Source organism: Alligator mississippiensis, chromosome 7 (assembly GCF_030867095.1).
Source record: "Alligator mississippiensis isolate rAllMis1 chromosome 7, rAllMis1, whole genome shotgun sequence".
Classification (NCBI taxonomy): domain Eukaryota; kingdom Metazoa; phylum Chordata; order Crocodylia; family Alligatoridae; genus Alligator; species Alligator mississippiensis.
In genome coordinates, this window is record NC_081830.1 from 10,459,456 (window position 1) to 10,471,232 (window position 11,777).

Sequence of the window (11,777 nt, forward strand, 5' to 3'; positions counted from 1 at the left end):
AGTGTATATAGAGGGGATAGCATAATAACGCAAAAATAAATTCTTAGCTTTTTATATTGTGTGTGTGTGTGTGTGTGTGTGTGTGTGTGTGGTGTGGGGGTGGGGTTGTGTGTGTGTAGGGAGGTGGGGGGAGTTTGTGAGGGGCTGTGGCTGTGTGGGGGGTCATAGGGTATGTTGGGGGTTGTGTGGTGTTTGTGGGGTGTGTGGCTCTGGAACACACTGTCCTCTCCTGCAGTCAATGCAGGCAACAGTGCGGGGTGGGGGGCTCTATATCAGTGCGCATGGCATTTGTGGGGTGTGAGGGAGGGTGGGAGGGCTGTGGGGACCCCCCCCCACATACCCATGGCATAGCAGCAGGTGGGGGTGCTGGTGCCTGGCTCTGAGCAGTGCTGCACATTGCAGCACACAGCAGTCCATGACAATGGATAAAAGGGCACTCCCACACTTGCCTGTGAGTTGGGGACAGGCTAGACAGATTTCTTATCAGATGGGGGCGGGGTGCTGCTGATGCTGGTGAAGTTGGACCCTCTGCAGTAAAAGAGCCCAGGAGGGAGCAGGGATTTCAGGAGCTGCACAGAAGCACCACGATCACGCTAGCTCATTGCAGTCCGGCTTCTGTGAAATCAAGGGATTAGGTGCCATGGGGGGTGGAACTGAATAGGAGCCTGGACTGGGAGGCATCTGGGAGTTGTCTGGGACTTTCCCAAGATATGCATGAAGCCGAGTGTTGGGGGGAGACAAAAGGGCTGGGAGATTGGCACCCCCTGAGCTCAGCGACTCTTGCAGTAGAAGCAACAGAGCAGAAACAGGCTTCTCCTCTCCCAAAGGTTGGGAAGTTTGGGGAAAAGAAACAGGAGTTTGGGCTAAAGATGCTTTGGAAGCAGGCACCTGCTTCCATTAGAAGGGGAGACCCCTCCCTACACCAAACACCCGCCCCCCCCCAAACCGCTGGATGCTACAGTCTCACCTGCTGCTTTTCCTTTGGTCTTTCTCCTCCAAAGGCAACCCTGGTTTTTCACAGCGCATCTGTGGTTTGTTGGGGTAAGGTAAGAACTGGAGAGGAAGAAACACAGCATTCACTGCTGCCCAGCCCAGCCCAGTCCAGCCCTGACTAAAGCCACTAGTCTCCTCTCCTTTTGTACCTCCATTGTCAGGAAAGTAATGTCCAAACAGCCTGTTACAAGAAACAAGGGGGGGGAAATATAACCCCCAAATATTTTCCCCTACATTAAGCATGATGGGCTTGGTACTGAGTTCTGTTATAGAAAGCTTGGTGCCAGGTTGCAGAAGCTCTACCTGCGCACCTTTTACTAACCACCTGATCTCTTTACTTTCCAAGACAATTCCTGTGTCCCGGTAAAGCCAATTGCCTGCAGAAACGTTACAACAGGAACTCTATTGAGACGATGTGAAAAGGCTGTCACTCAGCTGAAGGAAAACTGCTTGGATCTGGCATTTCAAGCCACACAATGCTGTGGAAATATGGGCAGAAGCGGGTCCACAGAGTGTCGCTTTCCCCTGGTTCCCCGAAAGCCAAAGACTTTTAGTGCAGAAATAAGGATGCTTTAACATGTGTTACATGGCCTGTTGTCAGTGCTTGGACAGGCACTAGAGCAGCAACCTGTTCTGCATTTGTAAAATTGTTGAGAAATTGGTGTCAAAGGTTATAGCTTTGTTATTCATCAACTCATAGACAATGAGAGTGGGAAGGGACCACAGGAGGTCACATCTAATCCAAACCCCTCCTCAAAGCAGGACCATCCCTAACTAGCTCATCCCAGTCAAGACTTTGTCTAACCAGGTCTTAAAAACCTCCAAGGCTGGAGCTTCCACCGCCTCTCTGGGTGGTCTGGTCCAGTGCTTCACCACCCTCCTAGTGAGAAAGTTTTTCCTAATATCTAAACTGTAAAATTAAAAATATTGCAACATATTTGTTATTCAAAACCCTGCTGTGTGTAACACTTGCCTTTACCCCTCACAAAACCTGCCCATGTTTTGTGGTTTTATACGCAACAGCATTTTAAATAAAATAAAAATAAAAATGTTTAATAAAATGCAGAGAAGTTTCTTTGGGTAAATCCAATAACTTTCATTACACCAACTAAAATAGTTGGGAAAATTCTTCTTTGCAAGCTTTCAGGTACAAACTCCCTTCTTCAGGCAGAGGAAGCGTCTGCAGTTCTTTTGTGCTCTTCTGGGATGTGATAGAATAGAGGCCAGAGGCCAGTATACAAGAAAGTCAGTGAAAATGCAAATTGTGGCAGAGAATAAGTGAGAAACAGGTTGTGGGGGGGAATGTGGACCTGATGATAAAATGTAGCTGATAAATAGTAGAGAGTTTACCCAGGGTATCAGATGTTAGGCAGGTTATAATGTGTCATAAATCCAATGTCTATATTTAGTCCATGATTTTTTTGTATGCAGTAGGTTGATGAAGTGAAGTTCATAGGCTCATCTGCAAAAGCTGTTTTGTAAATTCCCTTTGAGGACTGAAACTGAGAGATTGGAGAGAGAGTGATTGTCTTGTGAGAAATGTGCCCCCACCGGTAACTGGGTATTTTTGTCTTTGCTGGATTTCCGGTGTGCACTCATTCTGGTGTGCAGTTGTTGTTTGGTCTCTCCTACGTATTTTCCATCAGGGCATTTGGTGCATTGGATGAGATATATTACATTTCTGGAGGTGCATTCATGTCAGCTCCAGGATATAATAACACCAGCGCTATCACAGCAGGTTTAACTGCTAGAGGCCAAGTTGCACAAGATCCTCAGATATATTTTAAACTTGAAAGCCTTTCAACACAGAATAAGAAACATTGCCTCCATTTGTCACCACAGCAAACCTTTTTTTTTTTTAACTGAAGGTCATTTCCTCCCCTTTTCGTCAAAAACTCAGAAGTCAGAATCAAGTAAAAAAAATGACAGAACAAAGCTCCTCTCCAGTGGCTGAGGGAGATGGCAGAAGCTGACCACAGTTTCCCCTGAAGTTGCTGAGGTCTTTCTTATGCCCAATATTTCCGTGGCTTCTTTAAAGGATATTTTCTGACTGTTCCTTGAGACCTTGGGAATGGGACTAAACCAGTTTTCCTGTGGGTTTAGATGTCAATCACTGGGATCTGTGCCCTTGTGAAAATGATAAGGCTGAGACAGGACTTCCTACCCCTTTCTTTCACCACCTGGCAATGCAGCTAGCCCTGTTCTTTTCTTCTCTTTTGCTGACTGTCTGCAAAGCTCCACTCTGAAACAGGCTTGGTGGCCTCCTGCTTTAACCGCACATCTGCATCTTAGCACAAGTCGCTTTGAAGTGGCCAGGGGTGACAGTGGCAGAACCCCACGATGGTTTCCGCAGGATCCCAGCTGAGCGCGCACCACTCCAGTTGTGGTATCGAAAGGCAAAGCAGCAGCTGCTGCTCTCCATTTCTCCAAAAGCAGTTCTTCATTCTCGGCTCAATTGAAAGAGATTCTTCCACTTTCCCGAGCCCCTGCTTATGATTTAATTGCAGTCGTATTGATTATTGATTGTACGCCAGCATAAGCACATATTATTTCTAACTAAGGCTCTTGCTGTGTCTGTAGGCTGCACCTGTCGGTCACTGACCATGTCTCCAACCTGCTACACGCAGGCAACCTAAGTGACCTGTGGATCAGTTTATTTATTTCCCACATTCTCAGTTTACTAGTTGCCTGTCAATAATAACAGGTTTCAGGGAGTGTTTATATGGCCCCCCTTGCTCCTCACTCACCCTTCGGGGCCAGCCATGTAAAGACTCTCCGCTGCCGCCACTGTTGCCTCCTCCATCCTCTGGTGCAGGTGCTCCCTCCCCCTGCCTGCCTCCGCCTCCCAGTGGGGCTGCCCTGCACCTCTCCTCCCCTCCCAGTTCTCCTCCCTCCCTCCCCACTACTTCCCCCTCCCTGACGGCTGTTGTCAGGGCCTGGGGATGCCACCACCGTGATCTCCGCCTTTGCCCTCAGGCAGGGTGGTGTGGGGAAGCCCCACTGCTTGGATGGCCACCACCATGCTTGGGCCCACAAAGCCTGGGCCTGCACAACCAATCACCACCTGCTCTCTCAGTGGCGCATGTGCAGTAGGCCAAAAGTATTACGGACAGACAGACAGACAGACAGACAGACAGACAGACTAAGCCCTTTACATATATATAGAATTACATCTATACAGAATAGCCAATTGCCCATCAAGAATGACAGGGGGTGGGCAAGGACAGAGCACCGCCACCCAGCACCCTGCGCCGCTGCCGTCTCCCCGGAAAGGGGGAGAGGAAAGCTTGCACGCAGTGTCCACCACCACCCCCCAGCTGAAGTCACCTGGTGACAATGTCAGAAGATGCAACCTCCCACCCACTAGCTAGCACTCTCCTGAGAGGAGAGACAGCAATCACATCTATCACAGCACATCAGCAGTATCACAGCTATCAGAACAAGACAAAGTCTAGCAATGTGTGCAGGTTTGGACTGGACACTGTGAAGAAATCCCCCTCTCATGCAGGTCCAAGGAGGTGACCCTCCCCCTCTATACAACACTGGTCAGGCCGCAGTTGGAGTACTGTGTCCAGTTCTGGGCACCACACTTCAGGAGGGATGTGGACAACATGGAGAGGGTCCAGAGGAGGGCCACTCGCATGGTCAGGGCAGGGCAGGTAGTATGAGGAGAGGCTACAGGACCTGAACCTGTTCAGCCTCCACAAGAGAAGGCTAAGGGGGATCTAGTGGCCTGTTACAAACTAGTCAGGGGAGACCAGCAGGTATTGGGGGAGTCCCTGTTCTACCAGGAGTGACAAGAAATAATGGTCACAAGCTGGCAGAGGGTAGATTCAGACTAGACATCAGGAGGCGCTACTTCACTGTCAGGACAGCTAGGATCTGGAACCAACTTCCAAGCGAAGTGGTGCTGGCTCCTACCCTGGGGGTCTTTAAGAGGAGGTTAGACAAACACCTTGCCGGGGTCGCTTGACCCCAGTGCTCTTTCCTGCCATGGCAGGGGGTCAGACTTGATGATCTGCTCAGGTCCCTTCTGACCCGACCAACGATGAAACTATGACACACACCCACCCTCCAAAGCTCCACTGACCCACTGACCAGGGGCTCACCCAGAAACATGGGCTGGCCACATGCCATCCCTGATAGTGATAACCTGCAGCTTCACTGCCTGAACCAGTTCAGTCACATCTCCCTACCCCTCATGCACACGGACCCCTGTAAGCCAGCATGCCCAACAACGGGGCCCTGTGCCCACCCGAGCCATGCCAGGGACTGCTCATGCACCCCATAGCCTGCCTTTCACATGTCCCACGCTGCCAAGCAGGCCGCCTGCCCCATGCCTGCCACAGGCCCCTCGTCCACACTACCATGCACAGTATTCCTAACCATACATCTGACCCCTCAAACAGACCAGCACCCCTGTGGCCCACAGAAATGCCTCAACAGCATGCTGGCCTCCAGACACAGCACCCACAGGATCCCGAGGCAGGGAGGTGACCCATCCTCCAGCTGACCTGACCAGACAAGCTTGCACCAAATCACAAATTAAAACCAGCTGCTGACTCTCCGGCCTCCCACCACGCCACCACATGCAGGCGCCGCTACAGCATGAGCAGGGCTTGGTCTTGGAGACCATTGGCCAAACCCACTGAGCCCAAAGCCACCTCCCATTTCCATCCGTCACCACCTAGGGCCTCTGAAGCCCCCTGACCCCCCGCTGCACACACTGATCCTGGCCCCCGCATCCCTCCACTGACCTCTCACAGACTGAAAAAACAAGTGAAGCCACTTGCACTCCACATCCTCCCACCCCCGAGATACCCCTCTCCCCACATCACGGCCACAATCCTTAACACGCACTCTGTGACGAGCTGCTCCTTCTCAAAGCTCCCAGGCACCTCTTGTGAGCCACGTCCCCTGTCACCCACCCCTACTGAGACCATGGCACCTCTCCATGACTCTGCCTGACCAGGACAGGCCCACTGCCCACCTGCTTCTGGGCCAACAGCCACTCATCACCTACCACACCCCACCCAAGCCAGCTGAGGCCCACTGTTACCAGTACCTCTGCTTCTTCCACACAGGCCACCAGTCCCCGCACTGGAGTTGCCCTGGCACCCACACAACCTGCCATGCTGGCCTCCTCTCTCTGCCTCCTATGGACTGTCTCCATTGGAGCCCCAGAGTCGGCACCACGGACAGCGCCAGGTGCACGGGGCTGCTCTGCTCTCACAGGGCATCAGACAGCCGAGACATGACTCCACAAGACTGGACTGTGGCTCCCGAGTCCCTCACTACCTGCAGGCCAGGATCCTCTCCGGGAGTCCTTTGGGACAGACTGCTATCCACCCCCCAGGTTGACACCAGCCGCCTAGGCCCTCTGCCACCACCGCCACACACCCCACTGCTCCACTGCCACGTCACGTGGACAAGCACAGAGCAGGCCTCCGCACAGCAGCACCCTCTGCCAAATGGCTGTCCCAGCATGCCCACCCTTTTGGACTCCACAAGCGCACTGATGTGGCCGCGGGCCACCAATGCCACCAGGCAAAGGCAATTGCAGACATGCTTCACCACCAGACCCCTCACCTGCAGACAACAAAGACAGCAGTCTCTCTGAGATGGAGACGTGCAGTGCTGTAACACAGTCGTGGGGGACCCGCCGAGCCCTCATCACCATGCATCTGTCCACAACGCACCCCAGGCTACTGAGACCGGCCACGGCAAGGCCCTGACTGCTCAGCCACACATCCTCCAGCAAGGGCAGGCAGCAGAAATACAGGCTGGACACCAGCTGGATACCACCCCACTGCCCCGCAACGGCCCTACCTCAGCACGTGCTCCTATGCAGAAAGTCAGCCATGTCATCCCCAAAACTCCTACCAGGTCTCCACCTGCACAAGGACACTGCCCACACACCACATCCCATTGCAACCCCAACACAGACCCCTCACTGAACATGCTGCTAAAGCCCAAGGGGGGTGCTCTGGCCAGAGCACACTGCCCCAAGCCCAAACCTGAGCCCATCCTACCCAGGCGCTGCCACCGCTCTGAATGCTCTAAACCCCACTCCCCAAAAGGACCAGACAAGACTCACTGCAGCCAGCGGCCTGTGCGAGGCACACAATGACCCTGAGTCAAATCATGGTGACCTCTGTGTCAGCAACACAGACAACCACATAGGACATGTTGATGGTTAGACCAGTCACAAGCTGCTCGCAGTCTGCAAGCAGCAGACAACACCATGAAGAGAGGGAAAGGTCTTAAGTGACCTTAGAAACACAGGAGGAGGAACAGATCTGCAGATCTGACCCAGACCCCAACCAGACCCCATATATACTGAGAAGTAAAGGACAAAGGGGAGGCATCAGGCAGATGTCCTGCCAGACACCGGTGCAGTGCGGGCACATCCCAGAGCATCCTTGGAGCCAGACCCGCTCTCAGGACCTCCTCTGCCACTGAAGCGATGCATGCATGGTTCAGTTTCTTTGGCTGCAGGGCCTGCTTACAGATTCAACAAAAGTCAGGCCCTGAGCAGACCACAGCCCTGTGCCTGGGTCTTCCCTCTCCTGCACCCACTACCTAAGGTTGAACTTTGGTCAAACCTGTCCCTTCCCCTACGTTGCAGAGCCACGTGTCTAACAAGACTGACTTGGGACTGCTCCTGCTCAGCAAGAGCTTGAAAACAGCAGCCTCAGACACACCAGGCAACCCAACTCTAACACCAAGCCTGCCCAGACCCCAACACTCTCACTTTGACAGCCATGGCCCCTACACCTGCTCCCTTTCAAGGAGGCTTCACTGAAAAAGCCCCACCCAGAAAGCCTAACACTACATCCAAACCCTCCGCATTACTATAGCACAACAGGCCCCTAACACCACTGCTGGCCAGGATACCCCAGTTCACCCAGGCAAGCCACATGCCTGATACTTGCCCATCAGCCAGTCGCTCCAGGCTGCAGCATCAAGACAGACCGACTGCCTCAGCAACCCTCTGAGGCAGGACAAGGCACCCCCTCGGCTCCTTCCCTGGCAGCTCCATCACCAGGAGCAAAGCTAACCCCTGCACTCGGCCTCCTCTCCAAACCCACCACATGCACTGAGACCATAACACACTGGCTGCCCTTCTCAGCTGATGCTCCACTTTGGCACAGGTGTCTGCCATGCCACAGTGGCTTGCGCCCATCTGGCCCGTGTTGTCAGAAAGTCTGTGCTGTGCCAGTCAACACCAGGGTCGGCCCCACTCACTCCACCCAGACTAATGCCTCCCTTTCCCACCCTCCCCTCTGCTGCATGAGCCACCAGATCCCAGGACACCGATACCCTTGCCTGGTGCAACACCACGCAAGCTGAGATCCCTGCCAGGTCAACAAATCACTACCACCATCTCCTGACAACCCTGCCCCACCAGTTCACCCACTGCACACCTTTCCCACAGGCTGCCAAAAGTCAGTAGTTGCTCAAGGTCCCGGGCAGAGGGCCATGGCCCTTGCTACAGGGGAAGGTACAAACCCCCATGGTCTGCATCAATCTGAGAAGGGGGTAATGTTACTTCCTGATCTCATCTGTGGGGTCGTGCTGCCCCTCAGCAGTGAAGCAAGACCCTCAAGCCAGGAACCTCCGGCCTGAGTCCCGGCAGGAGCCTTGGCACAGTCCAGTCTGAGTCCCATCCAAGGCCTCCAAGTAGGGGCAAAAAAACCTTCACCTGTGTAGCAGCAAGGGGTCAACATGTGGACACTGCAACTCCTAGTCCTAGGTCAGACCCCGTCACCTATGAACATGCCACCCTCCCTACACAGCGAACAACATGTACCCCCGTCACCCTCGTGCTGGCAGCTCTGTCCTCCTAAGGACAGCCCATCTTGAGGAACGTCAAGCTGTGACACCTGCCCATGCCCTGTTCTCCTGACTGATTGCCCTCCCAGCCAAAAACCCCCTCCTTGGCTTCACCCAGCATTTCCTCCACTCTGCCCTTGAACCACCGGCTCAGGTCCAGCCTCCTGCCCCCACAGAAGGAAGATGGATGTCCAGCTCCCTGAGGAGCCCCCTGAAGCTGTGGGGAGGCTGAGACCCAAGGGAAAGGACAAGGACAAGGCCAGCAGAACCCCCACAAAGGTGGAAGGAGGTGAGTGGTGCCAGGGCCACCTTGGCATAGAGGGTCCCAATCCTGCCTGGTGCTACAGGCCATTGCTTCTGGGGGCTCCCCAGGGCAGTGGGCAGGAAGGGAGCTGGGCAGCAGAGTCAGGACTCAGAAAGCAGGGTCATGCAGAGGAGTCTACACGGCTGGGCAGCGCCGAGGGGGGGCAGGTGGCCACATGTGCATACACACGTGTGTGTGCATGGCTGCTGCCTCTCCAGCCTAGACACAGCCAAGATGCAGCCAGAGGCAGGCATGATTGCATCTCACCCCCTTACCCCATGTGACTAGCACAGTCTCTCTTTCCCCCTGGCAGGGATGGGCTGCAATGCCTCCACAGCTCCTTGTGGAGGGTGACGAGGGCCGGATGTGCGTGAACACTGAGTGGGGCGCCTTTGGGGCCTTGGGGGAGCTGGACGAGCTCCTCCTGGAGTACAACCGCGTGGTGGATGAGACTTCACTTAACCCCGGTCAGCAGCTGTAAGGAATATGGCAGATACAGTTCACCTCATAGTTTCATAGATGATGCCAAGAGCAGCTGACACCTTGCTGCTCCCTGCTTTCGGACCGCGCTTCTCCCTGCCATGGGGGCCTGTCGCTCTGTCTCCTGTCAGTGGGAGCTCAGAGGGGGGGTCTCTCCCTGCCTCCCGAAACCCCCCCTTTTTCCTGCCCCAAAGCTGAGGCCTGAGCCAGGGGGTGGCTGGCTAACGCACTGCCAGTGTTTGCTGCCCAGAAAATGTGCAGAGCCCAGCAAAGAGCGAAAGAGGTTGTTTTCCCAGGGCTCACACAAGATTAGCCTCTGTTCTCGGGCCATCAATCTTCCTGTGCACAAGGAAGGGAGCTGAGAGCCCCTCAGCTCAGCCCATGCCCTGCCCCATAGTGCTGCCTGCCATGCTAATGGTTTATTACCATTGCATTGCACTCAGTGCTCTGATTGGCTCTGAGTCTTGGGGACCAGCAGGATCCCCTGCACTCCAATAGGCAGACCCCGTACTACTGGTTTTCCTGATCTGCTGATTGGTTCAGACACAGCAGGGTCTGATTGGCCTTAATGAAACAACAGCAGGATTCCCTGTGCTCTGACTGGCTGATCTTGGGAGCCTTGCAGTCTTTGGATTCCCAATATTCTAATTAGTTCTGACACAACTGGATTCCCTGTGCTCCAATTGGCTCTCCCCTGTAGTGGTGGGATTATCCACACTCTGGTTGGTTCTATCCCATTAGGGGCAGGATTCCCTGGGCCCTGATTGGTTCCCCCAACTAGGGCCTCCGCTGCACCAGGACACAGGGGCACCATTTCCCCGATGTTCCCCCCACCCATCCTCCAGGGAACTGGTCTCCTTCCCTCCAGGGAAACTGAACATGAAGGACGAGGAGCTGGAGGGGATGCTGAAGGCAAGGGACCCATCAACTTCATGGTTTTCTTGTCGCTGTTTGGAGAGAAGCTCAATGGTGAGTCAGCTGCAGCCTGGCAGGGGCCAGCAGGAGCCATGTGGCCTCATCAGCCTCTGAGAGTGATCCCCGATAGCCACTGTCTGCTGCTGGGGCTGAGCACACTCTGTGCAGGGCAGGGCTGTAACCCCTGGGCAGTAGGACCAGGCAAGCAGAGACTGGGGCACTGGAAACAGGTCCTGGGAAGCCTGGAACCAGGATGCAGCTGCCCCAAGCTGGGCAAATGCCCATGTCTTTTTGGGCAGCCTCCTGGGTACTGAGAGGCCTGCAGGGCTGGGAGGTGCCCTGGGTGAATCAAAGCTGCAAAACAATCCCCACTCCCTCCCTGCCAGATATTATCCTGCCACTTTGCCTAGGCCTCCTGCCCCAAGGCATCCCAGGCACCCACCTACCCAGCAAGGGGACTGGCTGTGCCCCGAGGCAGCATTTGTGGGGAGGTCCCCAACACCCCTGGGCTTGGCCAGGCACACTGAGGGCAGGGCTAGGAGCATAAGGTCCTGCAAAGAGGAGCAGGGCATGGGAGAACTGGGAGGATGCCCCCCTTCACCCCAGGACCCCCATCTGAGCCACTGGCATGGGCCCCTGCAGGCACAGACCCGGAGGAATCCATCCTCAACGCCTTCAAGCTCTTTGACCCCAATGGCACCAGCACAGTGAACAAGAATGAGTGAGTCGGGGGCCAAGGGGAAGGGCTAGGCTGGTACCACGCAGCCTCTCAGTTAGGCCCCTTTGGGCCTGATGCCCTGTGGGGGTGGGAACCCACTGCTCTGGGTTTGCTTGACACCACTGACAGGCAGCCCTGGGGGTCTCCACTGTCAGGGCCAGGCTCAGAGGGGCCTCACGGCAGCCTGAGCAGCATAAGGCCTCTCCAGTGACCAGCCTTGGGCGACTCTATGCCTTTTCACCCACCTCCTGTCTCCTTGGCAGGTTCAAGCAGCTCCTGCTGACCCAAATTGACAAGTTCTCCCCAGAAGTGAGGCCACCCTTGCTCCTGACCCAGCATGACTGCAGCACCCTGGCTAGGCTTTCTGCACCCTCCAGGGGTTCCTTCCCCTGCCCGGGCGAGCTCCGTCCCTGTCAGCTGCCTGGCTGCTGCAGATGCTTTGAACTAGATGGCTTGTGGCAGGCTTCACCTGTTATTTACAGGGTGTAGGATGAGGGGCTTGAACACGCTGGATGCTTTAGGGGTCCCTTG